Here is a 14,677-nt window from a genome sequence, read left to right as displayed (position 1 = left end):
AAGATTTTTCCCACAGCTCTCTGGTGAATGGTGTGAAACCACCTTCCCTAAAGAGACTAATGGCCATTTAATCAAAAATGACACAGCCATTGAGGGTGCAAAGATAATGGAGATACTTCAGAACATACTCTGTTTTGAACACTCCCGAACAAAATCAACCCAACCAGAAAATGGAACAGACCCTATGAATAAAGTATACAGATGTACAGATGGCTAAGCAGCAACCTGGGTGAAGCCACGGTTGTGAGGTTGATAAAAGTGGTGAAAAGGCTGCAGGTAAATGCTTTTGACTACACAAAACGCAATCCTTGTGGGCTGTGGCAAATCCAGCCCGATATTTATTATCCACATGATTTTACCCAATTAGGCCCTGATCCTGTTTTAAAACAGACTGAAAGGTTTGAAGATACAAGCAACCAGGCAGGTGCAAAATGACCCCACCTTCCTGGTATGGAGCATCCATTCCAGTATAAAAAGCACCAAATACTATCCAATAGGCCATTCGTAAATCAGGATCCAAATGTACAGTGCTCACCTCTTGAACACGTCAATAATGGCCTAATAAGAACACTGCACCACAGCCGGTCAATCAACCCCCACCCAATCCACATGTAATTTCAAAAAGGTAACCAGAGGGTTTAGGGTTGGCCTTTATAAGGCAGAAAACTGGCAACTATGGGTTGTACATTTAATTCATGGCTTGGAATCTACCTGGTCCTGACTTCAAAGGCTTCATCTTAGCCTCCCGAAAAATCGAACTCAAGGAAACTTGGATGCTGGAAGGCAGCTGGCTATTAACTTCCACAAGGCATCAGAAAAGGGCACCCAGGGAAAGAATAAGGGTGTGGGGGAGGTCTACATATTTCATCTATGGCAGGGGCCTGTAGACATAGTGTCAAACGTCATGTCAACACCAAACACGCAATGGCAGTGGAGATGGTTATTTTAAATGGAAAAAGCCTCAATAATAACTGTATACGCCAATTGCAAAAGCATTAAAGACTTTTCTGCTTCGCTGGTCACACTGGGGGAAGAGGAAATTTTAACTATGAATGGCAACCTGGACCTGGTGTGTAGTGACTGGAATGCCAAAATGGGAGCATGGGGAGGGGTTTGTGACATACGTCAACAGTCATTAAATGTGCTCAGCATCCCGATGTTAAGCGCACAAGAAAAGATCTACCCAAAAGGCTTTTAGCAGATACATTTCTACACAGACTTTGAGCTTGTTTCAGAAACACTCCACCACACATCCGGCATATGAAGTCAGAGGGTCAAGCACAATGATCAACTATATTTTATTCCGTGTAGAAAGTTGGTCAATATACGGGAACTTTGCCATCTATGATGGGGTGGAAAGCAACTGATCTATGTAACCACTTCGGAACCAAAATACCAAAGCCCAAAATGCATATTTATTTTTCTTTAAACCCCCTTTTCCCGGATATATATGCGGGGTGAGTGCCCCCCATACTATCACCCTAACCCACCCCCCACATATAAATGCAGCGAAATTCAGTATTTTGGACTTCAGTATTTTTGGCCATGCAGTAATGGGGTGATACCAAAAGCAACCATATTGCTTTGTGTCTAACCAAGCTCTTTGTGGACACGAACAGTGGAAATCCCAACTGATGACCTGCTGACCCTCGAACAGACTAACAAAGTGAAGGCTAGATGGGGACCAAGACTCGCAGAAAACGCATCCCTGCGGCTTGACCAGACATACAAACAAGGATCTGCAGGCACTACTCGATTTATGTGGCTCGAAAACAGAACCCGACCAAGTAAAAAGGGTCGGCGTGAGTGAAATGTCTGAACAAATTATGTCCTCTTCCCCCCCCTTTCTAACAAAAGGAAAACGAGCCCACAAACCATCTCCTGAGTCAAACGCAAATGCTTTGACAAGGAATTCACAACTCTACAAAGTGCACTTCAAGAAGCTCTGAGAAAAGGAGGTGAATGGAAAATGTCACTTAGGAAAAACTATAAAACCATACCAACGGTAATGAAGAAAGAAATCTGGAATAGGAACTGGGTGAATATAACAAAATAGGCAAACGATAAAGATTCCAAAGCTTTTTGGAGGGCTGGGGCAAAGGGTCTCGGTCAGCATAGATCCTGTGTTGATGCAAACATATCCAAGGATGAATGGGTCTCCACTTTTCATTTATCTTTGAGGCAATACTAGCTGAGACCCCAACTACCTCACAGCACAGCCAGTACACCCTAACAATGGGGGGACGAGACAAAGAAGCACCATCTATATCATCAAGGCCCCCAACGGAGGTAGAAGCCCATAGAGACAGACTAGTGGGACATGATGAAAAACCTTTTCAGAAGACAAAATCTGCAAAGTTATTAATCATCTTGCTAGCTGGACCGAACATGATCCGAGGCTATGTATGCACGCGAGTGGTGGGTGCAGCTACTTAAAGCAGTCTTCCCTTATTTTGAGAGATTCTGGGTATATCCCTGGTCCAATTCGATTTTACTATCCATCTACAAAAAAGGACCCACCCATGAGGTACATTCATATAGGCCGATCAACCTCATACATTGAATGCAAGATGTTTTGCCACAATCCTTCCAGAACTAAACAGTTGGATACAAGAAAATTCCACCCTGGACTGCGCTCATGGTGGTTTTAGATGGGCTCTCCACTATGCACCAGGTTTTCGTCTTCTGGCATCTGCCCACTAAATATGCCATAGCCAAATGCAGCTTTTATAAGTAGGCTTTCTGGACTACTCATCCTTCGTTATAGTGGTCAGAGAAAGACTATGGGTTAAACTACCAAAAATGGGAATGAACAGCTCACTGCTTAATATCTTTAGGTCTCTCTATTTTAACACATCTGCCTAGATTAGGTTTGGCCTACAAGGCCAGTTGACAAAAAAAGTACTAACAGCCAGGGGAGTCAAACAGCGCTGCTTGCTTGCACTGGTCTTATTTGGTCTATACATTACTGATATGTCCAAGAGCATGGAAGAGGCCTCTAAAGATATTAAGGGAACGCCTGTAGCAAATGTATGCTGACAGATCAGTTCTTTTTGCAAGAACCCGAAGGCCCTCAAAAGGAACAAGTTACTTACCTGTAACTGTTGTTCTCCACCATGGATCTGGCATGGATTCACAAGCTCATGAATATTCCCCGTCGTCAGGCTGCGAATCCTCGGTAAAGAAAAAAAACGTATCAGTTTCGTTTCTGATCCGTCTTTCTTAGAAGTAACTAATCACTGGTCTCTGGGTCATACTGCCCCCAGCCAATGACTGCCCTCTCCGTAAGCCCCGCCCTTGGCAGCCATCCTCAGATTTGGTAGCACGTAAAGTGGCAGTATGACCAAGTGACGAGCCGCAGAGGGGACGGAGGGATGTTTCGCATGTGAATCCATGCCAGTCCCATGCTGGAGAACAACAGTTACAGGTAAGTAACTTGTTCCTTCTCCAGCATGGGGTCTGGCATGGATTCACATGCTCATGAATATAAGCATACATAGCAGTACACACATGCACACCATGGGAGGTGGCAAGGCTCAACATTATTCATTACATAAAACTCAACATTAAGCATCTCTTACCTCCTCACCAGGCTCACCTTAAGCGAACAGGTTGCGCAGCATTGCCTGGCCGACTCTGGACTCCTCCTGGGATCCCGGTCTACACAGTAGAATCTCGTGAAGGTGTGCATCGACCTCCACGTAGCAGCGCTGCAGATGTCCAGCAGGGGCACACCAGACAAGAACGCTGTGGTAGCAGCGATCGCTCTGGTCGAATGGGCTCTCGGACGACCGGGCAACAGTCGGTTTGCCAACCGATGACAGTGCATGATGCAGCTGGAGAGCCATCTGGAAATGGAAGCCTTCAAGAGAGCCTTCCCTTGGTTCACAGGTCCAAAGTTCACAAACAGCTGTGATGCACTTGGTTCAGTCCACATAGAACTTCAGCGCTCTAGCTACATCCAGTGAGTGCAAAGTCCTCTCGGCCGGCGATTAAGGCGACGGGAAAAATACTGGTAACACCAAGGGCTCGTTGAGATGGAAGTCTGACGGCACCTTGGGCATGAAGGAGGGGTGCGTCCTCAGCACCACCCTCATCTCGTGGAAACCCAAGTATGGAGGCTTGCAGGAAAGGGCCTGAATCTCTCCCACGCGTGGTGCAGAGGTGATGGCCACAAGGAACGCGGTCTTCCACAACAGAAACTTCAACAGAGCCGAATGCAAGGGCTCGAATTGCGGACCCAAGAGCCTGGTCAGCACCACGTTGAGTTCCCACGCCGGGCTGGAGCCTTCACCGGCGGGAACGATCGGAACAGTCCTTTCATAAACTCCTTCACCAGGCGATGAGACCACAGGGACGACCGTCCTGCAGTTCTGGTGTATCGGGAAATCGAAGCCAGATGTATCTTGATGGAAGCGTGAGCTAGTCCAGCCTTGGCCAGCGACAGTAAGTACGGTAGCACTTGAGGGGTTGTAATCCGTAGAGGGTTAATCTTCTGTGCACGGCACCAGACAGACAGAGAACCTCTTCCACTTGTGTCCATTGCACTTGAGAGTTGAGGACGCCCTGGCCTTTGCAAGAACTTCTCTGCAGTCAGCCGGGATATTGTACCCTCCAAACTCTAGTGCTGCAGGAGCCAGGCCTGCAAGTTGAGCGACTCCGGGTCATGATGAAGAATGGTGCCTCCTTCTCTGGAGAGAAGATCTGCGTCCGTCAACAGTTAGACTGGTGGGGAAGCTGACAAATCCAGAAGGTCCAGGAACCATATCGTTCTCGGCCACCTCGGTGCGACGAGGATCATCCTGCACCGGGACCTCTTGAGTTGGTTGATGAGCCTGAGCAGCAACGGCTGGTACGCATACAGGAACAGGCCGTCCCAAGGGAACGAGAAAGCATCGCCCATGCTCCTCGGCTGGGGGAACCTGCTGGCGAACCTCTGGCACTTGGAGTTTGTGCCGTCGCGAACAGGTCGATTTGGCGTTTGCCCCATCGCCGGAAGAGTTGATCCACTTGATCCTGGCGTAGTTCCCACTGGTGGCAAGAGCGCAGCTCCCTGCTGAGTGAGTCGGCGATGGCGTTTTTTATCCCTGCTAGATGAAAAGGCACCAGAAACATCCCCTGGGCAACGGCCCAGTGCCACAGATCCTGAGCTTCCTTAGACAGGGCCGGGGATCTGGTTCCTCCCTGCTTCTGAATGTAGAACATCGTGGTGGTGTTGTCGGTAAAGATCCTCACCACCTTGCCCTTGAGGGATGGGAGGAATGACTTGAGGGTCCAGAACACTGCTCGGCGCTCCAGTATGTTGATGTGGAGCGGCCTCTCCTCCGGGAGCCACAGGCCTCTCACGTGAAGATCTCCGGTGTGCACTCCCCACCCCTCCAGGGAGGCATCCGTCGTCACAGTCACCTGGTATGCTGGGGTCTGAAAGTCTGCCCGCGGCGAGATGTGCGAGGGTGCCCCACCATCGAATTGCCTGGCAGAATAATTTGTTGAGCGAGATCTTGTCCTCAAAGCTGTCCGTCGCTTGTGTCCAACGGGCGTCGAGGAACTCCTGCAGAGGACGCATCCGAAGCCTGCACAGGCGCACCAGATGCAAGAGGACATCATCCCGAGAAGGGACTTGATGGACCACACTCTGGCCACGTCCGTGGCCAGCAGACGCTGTACCTTGCCCAGGATGGCCTGCGTTCTTTCCTCCGACGGCGAGGCCAACTGGGCTACTGTATCGAGCTTGGCTCCCAGAAACAGCGCGACCTGCGACGGAAGCAGGTGGGATTTGGGGAAGTTGATGGAGAATCCCAGGTCCGTGAGCAGCCAGATGGTCTTTGCTGTGTGTTCGACGGCGAGTTCCCTTGTCCCTGCTCGGATGAGCCAGTCGTCCAGGTAGGGGTAGACTTGGATCCCCTAGAAGCGCAGCCACGCCGCCACTGGTGCTAGGCACTTGGTGAACACCCTGGCTGCCGACTTCAATCCGAATGGAGGGCCTTGAACTGGTAGTGCCGCCCTTGGACTACGAACCTGAGAAACTTTTGGTGTCCTTTTAAGATGGGGAGGTGACAGTACGCATCCTCCAGATCCGACGACGATATAAGTCGCCTTCCTTCAGCTGCACGTGCTGGAGGGTGACCATCCGGAACTTCTGTGCCTTGATGTATTTGTTTAGCCGACACAAGTCCAGGATAGGACGCCAACCTCCTGTCTTCTTTCTGACGAGGAAGTATCTTGAGTATACTCCGGAGCCCTGGAACCTGTTCGGGACAAGCTCGATGGCTCCTTTCTTCAGCATCGCCCTTACCTCTAACAGCAGTTGAGGGATGTGGTTTTCCTTCCTGGCCACGGGCGGAATTCGGGGGCACTTATTTAGAAATTCCAGTGTGTGCCCGTGGGCCAGGGCATGCAGCACCCAACGGTCGGTGGAGATAGACTCCCACACGCTGACCAACTTTGTCAGCCGGCCTCCCACCGGGGTGCTTCGGTGGGGGCCTGACGCGGCGGCCGGTTCAGTCTTGCTTGGAAGCAGCCTTGCCGTCTTGGCCTCCCTGGCGACGATGGCGAGATCCACCGGACTTGCCTCGTCCACTGTAGGCTTCTTGCGATGAGGAGTGGGCCGCCTGACGGTAGGTCGAGGAGCCGGTGCCGAATACTTCGTAGGCAAGCAAGGTACCTCCAGAGTTCCGAAAGGGCGGCCGCTGCTGCTGCAGAACTCCCAACGCCCGAGCCGTCTCCATGTCGGTCTTGATGGCCCGTAGCGACTCATCCACAGTCTTTCCAAACAGATTGTTCCCGTCGAAGGGCATATCCAAAACCTTGGCTTGCACGTCCTGGCGGAAATCCGTCGCCTTGAGCCACCCCCGCCGTCGAAGGCAAACGCTGTTGCCCAACTGGCGGAAACCTGTGTCAGCAATGTCCGTGGCCACAGTTATGGCGTGGTCCGACGCCACCTCGCCCTCCTGTAGGATCGCCAGGGCGTCTGCCCTTTTGTCCGGGAAGAAGTCCAATAGGGGGGCGATCTTGTACCACAATTCCCTGTCGTAGTGGGCCACAATCACTAGGGCATTGGCCGCCTTAATCGTCACCGCTGACATGACTTGGCGTCCAGCTTCTTTCCCTCACCGTCCGGTGGGAAAGTTGAGGATGAAGCCGATGCCCCCACCCCCCGCTTTCTTCTTGGCTGCTGCTGAGACTACCGAATCCGGAGTCGGCTGCGCCCTAAGGCACAATGGGGTGGCGTTGGGGACCCAGTACTACTTCTCGTACCGGTCCCTCTTGGAAGGTGTCATGGACGGGTTCTTGAGGAGGGCAAGTCCCTCGTCCCAGATGTCATCCAGCAATGGCACTGCGAGGACCGTCTTCCACTTGGCCTTGCGCCATTGGTAGAGGAAGCCTTCCTTCTCAGGGCAGAGCTGAAAAAGCTTGGTTGCCCTGGCAATCATGGCGTGGAAGGAGCCAATCTCGTCGGGCGGGGATGCCCGAGGAATCGGAGACGGGAGGCCAGTCCCATCGTCACCGCTGTCATCCGTCCCCATCGTGGCCATGTCCATTCCCGTCTCGTCCCTCGGGATGGGGGAAGGTGAGAAAGGCTGAGAAGGCTGTGAGTGTCATGATCTCTGCTTCCAAAAGATCAGGACTTGCCCGACTCCCTTGGAAGCAGACCCATAACCCCGGTTCCAAGTACCAGCCAGTCCCAATTGTGACCTTTTGGACCCTGTCCTGGCGCCAGTGGCACCAGGCTCATAAAGATGCCCAGTCCCAGCGCTGGAAGCGCCGGGCTCATAATGCTTGGGTGGACTTACCTGCAGCAGACCATGCTGCTTACTTACCTGCCAGTTGAGCCCCTGATCCTCTTCTGTTTGGGACTACTTTTCCTGTTGGGTGGGGCAGGAGCCACTCCCTAGGTTCAGAACACTGGAACTCTTCTGGAAAGCAGGAACTCTTTTCTTACCTAGGCGAGGCTGTGGAAGGAGACACCTAAGCACTACAGGAGGCTATTTAAACCACACCCGATGGATGAATCTTGCTTTGCGTTATTCTGCATTCTCTGCAGCAGAACGCTCATCATGTCTTCTGCTTCTGATCCTGGGCCTAAGGGAACAAAGGCTTACCATCCTGGAATCCAGTCTTCAGCAGCACCTGTAAAGACAAAGAAAGAACAGGTTAGCACTACGGTCTTCAGTGGCAGCGCATCTCTTACCTGGTCCATCGGCTGTCACCAACGCCTCGCGCTGCATTCCGGCATCTGAAAGACAAAGGCTTACCTACTCTTCGCATGCCCCGGAGGTCTTCGCACTGCATTCCGGCATCTGAAAGACAAAAGCTTACCAGCTCTTCGCACGCTCCGGAGGCCTTCGGCGCTGCATCCCGCATCTGAAAGACAAAAGAAGGTGCGTTTAAAGACATTGGGCAACTTTATTACTCACGTGCCATTACTCCTTCCCACGCCGAATCCAGTGGGTATTCCAGCACCCTTCAGCTTCTCTAAAGCTCCGAACTTGTACCTGCAAGATAAAAGGGACAGTTAGTGCGCATCGTGAAGCAGGCTACAAGCGCTTACTTACGTGCTTCCAGGCGCTTCTATTCCTCACGCGGGTTCGATCCTCAACTCTCATCAGCCCGCCATCCGCCATCGCCGGAACCCTGCAAAACAAGAGATATCATTACAAAAGACTTTTAAGACATTTGAAGTGCCCAGAACTTACCGTTCGTGCAGTTAACGACGGACAGCAGTCCTCTGAGGTCAAGAGGCCTGCACCCTTATCCAGTGAAGAAACTGGTTACGGCACCCTGCCCCGAGGCAGATGGAGAGCTCGGCGTTCACTTACCTAAGGTGAGGGCGTTAACCTTTGGGGTTCTACAGGAGAAGAGAAAGGGAAGAGGAGAGAGGCACCCAATAACCCCAGTTCATTAATCCCATATTTTCTATCTGCAGACATCTTACTCTTCGAGTCAGACATACAGTGCACAGAGGTCCAGCCCAAAGAGCCAACCGTGTGTTACACATCACCTTTGAAGATACGACATTCACCCAGTCAAGACCGGCGCCTCTGCGGGAATCAGGTGAGCGTTACAGTGAGGGCTGAGGGGGCACTGGATGAATTCTCCTTCTCTTGTTCAGAGGGCTTCCCGACGGACCCGGCAAAGCTGGGTCATCCGTCGGGGTAGGGGCAGTCTCGTCCTCATCTCCGTGCATAAGGCTTGGATTGCCGTCAAAATGTCGGCCGAGTTGTCCTGAGGCTCGGGTTGCGACGGGCGTGCCGGGAGCGATGGTTGTTCCTCCACGGGAACCTCGTCGTCGTTGCCACCCTCACTCTCGTTGTCCCCCTCCTCGGGATTCCTCCCGTGGGGCTGGGCTTCTTCCAAATTCTCGGCCAGCTCCTCCTTGGAGGTTGTGTCCGTAATGGACACCTCCCCCCCCCTCTTTTTCCACCGGGGTCTTCACAGGGGTCTTCGCGATGGGCTTAAAAGAGGATTTGCTCCGCAGAGGCAGGGAAACTCTGGGCCCTGAGGTCGCCTCCACTGGTATAGCCTCCATAGGCTTCACCAGGGCTGCAGCGACTCCCTTGATAGAGACCTTAGCCGGGAGGATCAAGGCCTTCGCCGCCTTGGGCGCGCTTGAGGCCTTCACCTTAGAGCGAGGGTCACCGCCTCGCTCCCCCTCGGCCAGTTCCTTCAAGATCAAACGGGGCCTCTCCAGAAGCTTAGCCAGGTTCTCGGATTTTCTCTTCCCCGAGCCAGAGCATTGGCTCGCGGTTGATGGCGTTGGTGAAGGTGTGCCCTGCCTGGCAGCCAAGGAGCCCAACCGTTCGGCGCTCCCGGTGCCCAGACTCGCGGTGCTTTGCCTTCTGTTGGGGCCCCCGTCGCCGGGGCGCACTCACAGGACTTAAAAGACCGCTCTTACTTCTTCTCACCTGCTGGGCTCTTGCCTTTTAGCCAGTGAGAGGCGGGTCTGGCGATCCCTCATAGTCCGATCCGACATGTTCATGCAAAACGCACAGTCCTTCTCCACATGCGTTTAGTCCTCGTGGAGGCAATAGAGGCATTTCGAATGCTCGTCCTCCTTGAACACATTTTGTAGGTTGCATCCAGGGCAGATCCTGAACAGTTGCCGGGAGTCGAGCTTCCCTTCTCCTGGGCCATGTTCTTCTCGTCCATGAGGTAGGCCTTAGAAACTTCTGTAATCCTCGAAGAAGCGTAACTCGACAAAAACTTCACCCTTGAGGGTCGTAGATAAATCCGAAACGTGTCCCTGTTGATCGGAAGTAGAAACGGTGGAGCTTGAGGCTCGATTAAACCGAAAAAAGAGATAAATCTCTTTGAAAAAGCGCAAAACGCAGTAAAAGCTCGAGAGCTATAGCACGAGGACTCCCAACACTTGAGCATGCGGTAAAAATCTGAGGATATATGATATGATAGTTTATTTATATAGCGCCTATACATAATGTGTTTCAAAGCGCTTCAAGGAGGGAGGGGAACAAAGGAAAATACAGTTACATTCAGCAAAAGTCCTTGAAACAGTACAGAATGTAAAAAAATAACTATCATAATAGGCCTGTCGACATTTCTGATAGTGCAAGTGCATAGAACAAGTAAGGCAAGAGGTAATGGATAGGAGGAGAACAAAGCAAGCAGTAACATTACTATGTCTGACGACAATTTACGCAGTGCAGGTGGTAACAAGAGGAGGGGTGGGAGGGGGGGCAAGGGTATGGAGGGGAAAGGAGAACAAGGCACGATACTGAACAAAAATGTCGGTGACAAAATTGAAAGTGGGGGGGAGGAAGAGAACAAGGGGGGCAGGAGGGGGGACAGACAAGCTGCTATCTAGAGTCACGGAACAAAAGATAGGAGTAAGTGCTAGGAGGGGGAAGTCTGAGAGGAGGGAGAAGGAGTGGGGAGTAGGAAGGTAGTAGAAGAGGATGGATGTGAGGAGGTGGGAAGGGAAGGAGGCAAGAAGGGGGGTGGAACTCAGAGCAAAGAGGGTGGAGTAGGCACTCAGGGGGGCAAGGGGGACACACGGGCACTCACGGAGGGGCAGGGGGGCACACAGGCACTCACGGAGGGGCAGGGGGGCACACAGGCACTCACGGAGGGGCAGGGGGGCACACAGGCACTCACGGAGGGGCAGGGGGACACAGGCACTCACGGAGGGGCAGGGGGGCACACAGGCACTCACGGAGGGGCAGGGGGGCACAGGCACTCACGGAGGGGCAGGGGGACACAGGCACTCACGGAGGGGCAGGGGGGCACACAGGCACTCACGGAGGGGCAGGGGGCACACAGGCACTCACGGAGGGGCAGGGGGGCACACAGGCACTCACGGAGGGGCAGGGGGGCACACAGGCACTCACGGAGGGGCAGGGGGACACACAGGCACTCACGGAGGGGCAGGGGGACACACAGGCACTCACGGAGGGGCAGGGGGACACACAGGCACTCACGGAGGGGCAGGGGGACACACAGGCACTCACGGAGGGGCAGGGGGACACACAGGCACTCACGGAGGGGCAGGGGGACACACAGGCACTCACGGAGGGGCAGGGGGACACACAGGCACTCACGGAGGGGCAGGGGGACACACAGGCACTCACGGAGGGGCAGGGGGACACAGGCACTCACGGAGGGGCAGGGGGACACACAGGCACTCACGGAGGGGGACGGGCGAACGGCGTACCGCGGTGGACAGCGGTAGACAGGGCCTTTGAAGTGGGCCTTCGATGTTGCGGCCGGCTCCCGCCTCCCGGTTGCAGCCATTGGCTTAAGGGGCCAATGGCAACCAATGGGGGAGGGAGGCGGGAGCTGGCACCATAAGATGCAGAAACAACAGCAATTCAAAAAGCTAGCCCAGCACACGGCCATCTTGGATGGACTAAGGCATCAGGCCTCAATATGGCATATTTAAAACAAATCGCCAGCAGAGATGGCTGCCAAGGGCGGGGCTTGGGGAGAGGGCAGTCATTGGCTGGGGGCAGTATGACCCAGAGACCAGTGATTGGTTACTAAGAAAGACAGATCAGAAACGAAACTGATACTGAATTTTTCTTTACAGAGGATTCCCAGCCTGCCGACAGGTAATATTCATGAGCATGTGAATCCATGCCAGACCCCATGCTGGAGAAACCAACTTCAAGCAGTAGCTATCTATTTGTAATAATAACCACAGTGGCAAACCTAGCAATAGCGCCACTGACTCTGTAGGGGAAGATTCTCTTATGTGGCCAGGGAAAGGCAGAAGCTACCTGACTGACCCTGGGGGGTGGCTATCTGTGCGAGAACCACGTAAAGGAGGACGAACTTCAGAGGTAGAAAATAACGAGAGCAAAAGAACCTGGCGACATGACACCCATGCACTTGTACAACATACCGGTTTGGCTTATTACAACATAGAGGAAGGAATCCTAGGTCTTTCCAACCAAATACCATGTTTGCCTTCCACCCCCCTCCCCATTTAGGTGCTGAGACAAGGAGGAGAGAGGACTAGAGGCAGCATTTGACTTGTACCAGGAAGATGAAAGCTGCTATAGCTGATAGCAATGGAGAAGAGTGGCAGAGTCCAAGGCTGTCGGCAACCTGTGTGACGCTGACAAGCCAGAAATCATAAGATTGGCAGACTGAGTGCAGAGACTAAAACGGACGGTCTGAAGAAGGACCGTGCAGAAAGTAGCCTGCCGTCTGCTAACCGGGTGCAGCAGGAGCCGCCCACAGCAAGAGAAAACAAACCCAAGACAGACCGGCTGACAGGATGTACGTTTAGCAGACAGAGTGAGAAGGACTAACAATGAAGCAGAAGGGAGTAGTTTCTTACCTGTAACTCCATTTCGCCAGCGTTGGTATCTTTCTTGGATTCACATGCTGTGAATATCCCCGTCAGGCTGGGAACCTTGGTCCTTTTTTAAAATAGCGTTTTCCCCTGAAAAACTTCGACACTTTTGTGTCCTATCAACGTCTTTTGGGTGCTTAGCCACCACCCAATAGGAGGTAGGGCATAACTAGCCCCGCCCCCACAGCTTCCCTTCAGATTTTAACCTCCAAAGTATAGAAACCGAACCAGGTATGCATGCAGGGGAGGCCGGCGGGGCACGTGTGAATCCATGAAAGATACAGAGGATGGAGAAATGGAGTTACAGGTAAGAAACTACTCCCTTCTCCAGCAGTGGATCTTTCATGGATTCACATGCTGTGAATAGATTACATAGCAGTAGCAATCATGCATGGAGGCAAATAATGCAAACCAATACATCATAGAATCACATACATGAGACCAGAAAACCCAAACCAGCAGCGATAACATTCAAATAGATACCCTGAAGATGTGGGGCTTACTTTATTGAAACAGGCGTTGCAGGACTGCACGTCCCACTTGTACATCTGCACCATGCTGCTGTTCCAGGCAGTAATGCCGAGTAAAGGTATGCGGCACCGACCAGGAGGCCGCCTGGCAAATGTCCACCAGTGGAATCCCCGACCATATTGCCGCCGACAAAGCCGTGGACCTCATCGAGTGTGCCTTCGGACGTCTCTTCAAAGGCTTTCCTGCCTTAGACTGACAGAACGAGATAGCCGACGACACCCAGCGAGACAGTCCTTGATACGAGATTGCCCGTCCCTTGATGGAGGGTCCATAAGCCACAAACAGTTGCTTTGACAGTCTGAACTCCCGAGTACGACTCAGATAAAATTTCAATGCTCTTTTCACATCCAGTGTATGCAGCGCTTTCTCTGCCGACGTGGAAGCAGAAGCAAAGAACGATGGCAGCACGATGGAAGAAAGTTTATGAAAAGTGGTTGGCACTTTATTCCAAAAGTGCGGGTTAGCGGCCAACACCACCTTGTCCTTGAAGAAACTTAAGTACGGAGGATCCACCACTAGAGCTTGCAACTTAGTTATTCTCCTTGCCGAAGACCATAAAAAAGCCACCTTCTACGACAAGAACTGCAGGGGTGTCGACGACAGAGGTTCAAACGGGGGCCTCATCAGACCTGACAGAACCACGTTGAGGCTCCACCCCGGAGGGAATTTCTTGACTGGAGGAAAGGTCTGAAATAACACCTTGAGAAAATGCTTGACAAGATGATCACTAAACAGAGGTGTAGCATGCCGCTTTCGAGTGAATCTAGGAATTGCTGCCAAGTGTACTTTTATGGAGGAGAACGCCAACCCTCTATTTGCCAGGTGCAGCAAGTAGGGTAGAACTTGCTCCGGTGAAATGTTCAAAGGGTCCACCCCAGGCTGGCCCTTACACCACACACAAAACCTTTTCCATTTACATGCATAGGAGCCATTCGTGGACAGGGCTCTAGCTGCCTCCAAAATGCAGCGACAGTCACTAGAAATGTTCAGTAGGCCAAACTCGGAGAAATCAGGAGCCAAGCCGTCAGGATGAGAGACAATGGATCGTGGTGCCAGACAGTGCCCTTTTCCTGAGACAGAAGGTCCGGCGTCACTTGCAACCGAATCGGTTCCGCTACCGATAGATGAAGTAGGTCCAAGAACAATGGTTGCCAGGCCCAGTACGGGGCCACTAGAATCACACGGCATGGGTATTTCAGAATCCACTGGAGTGTCTGTCGAATGAGTGTAAATGGAGGAAATGCGTAAGCGAACAGGTTCGCCCACAGGAACGAGAAAGCATCCCCAGAGACTCTGGCTGAGGCCACCTGCTGTCAAACTTCTTGCACTTCT

General features: G+C 52.5%; 1 protein-coding gene across 4 annotated transcripts in view; it reads right to left on the bottom strand.

The window, feature by feature from the left end:
- ARHGAP21 (Rho GTPase activating protein 21) overlaps positions 1-14,677 on the bottom strand; it is a 1,630,902-nt gene that overhangs the window by 1,257,214 nt on the left and 359,011 nt on the right. The gene's annotated exons all lie outside the window — the stretch shown is intronic.

Source organism: Ambystoma mexicanum, chromosome 2q, assembly GCF_040938575.1.
Source record: "Ambystoma mexicanum isolate Mex_15411 chromosome 2q, UKY_AmexF1_1, whole genome shotgun sequence".
Lineage (NCBI taxonomy): Eukaryota > Metazoa > Chordata > Amphibia > Caudata > Ambystomatidae > Ambystoma > Ambystoma mexicanum.
Note: the sequence above shows the minus strand (reverse complement) of the source record. Positions and strands in the feature narration are given on the sequence as shown.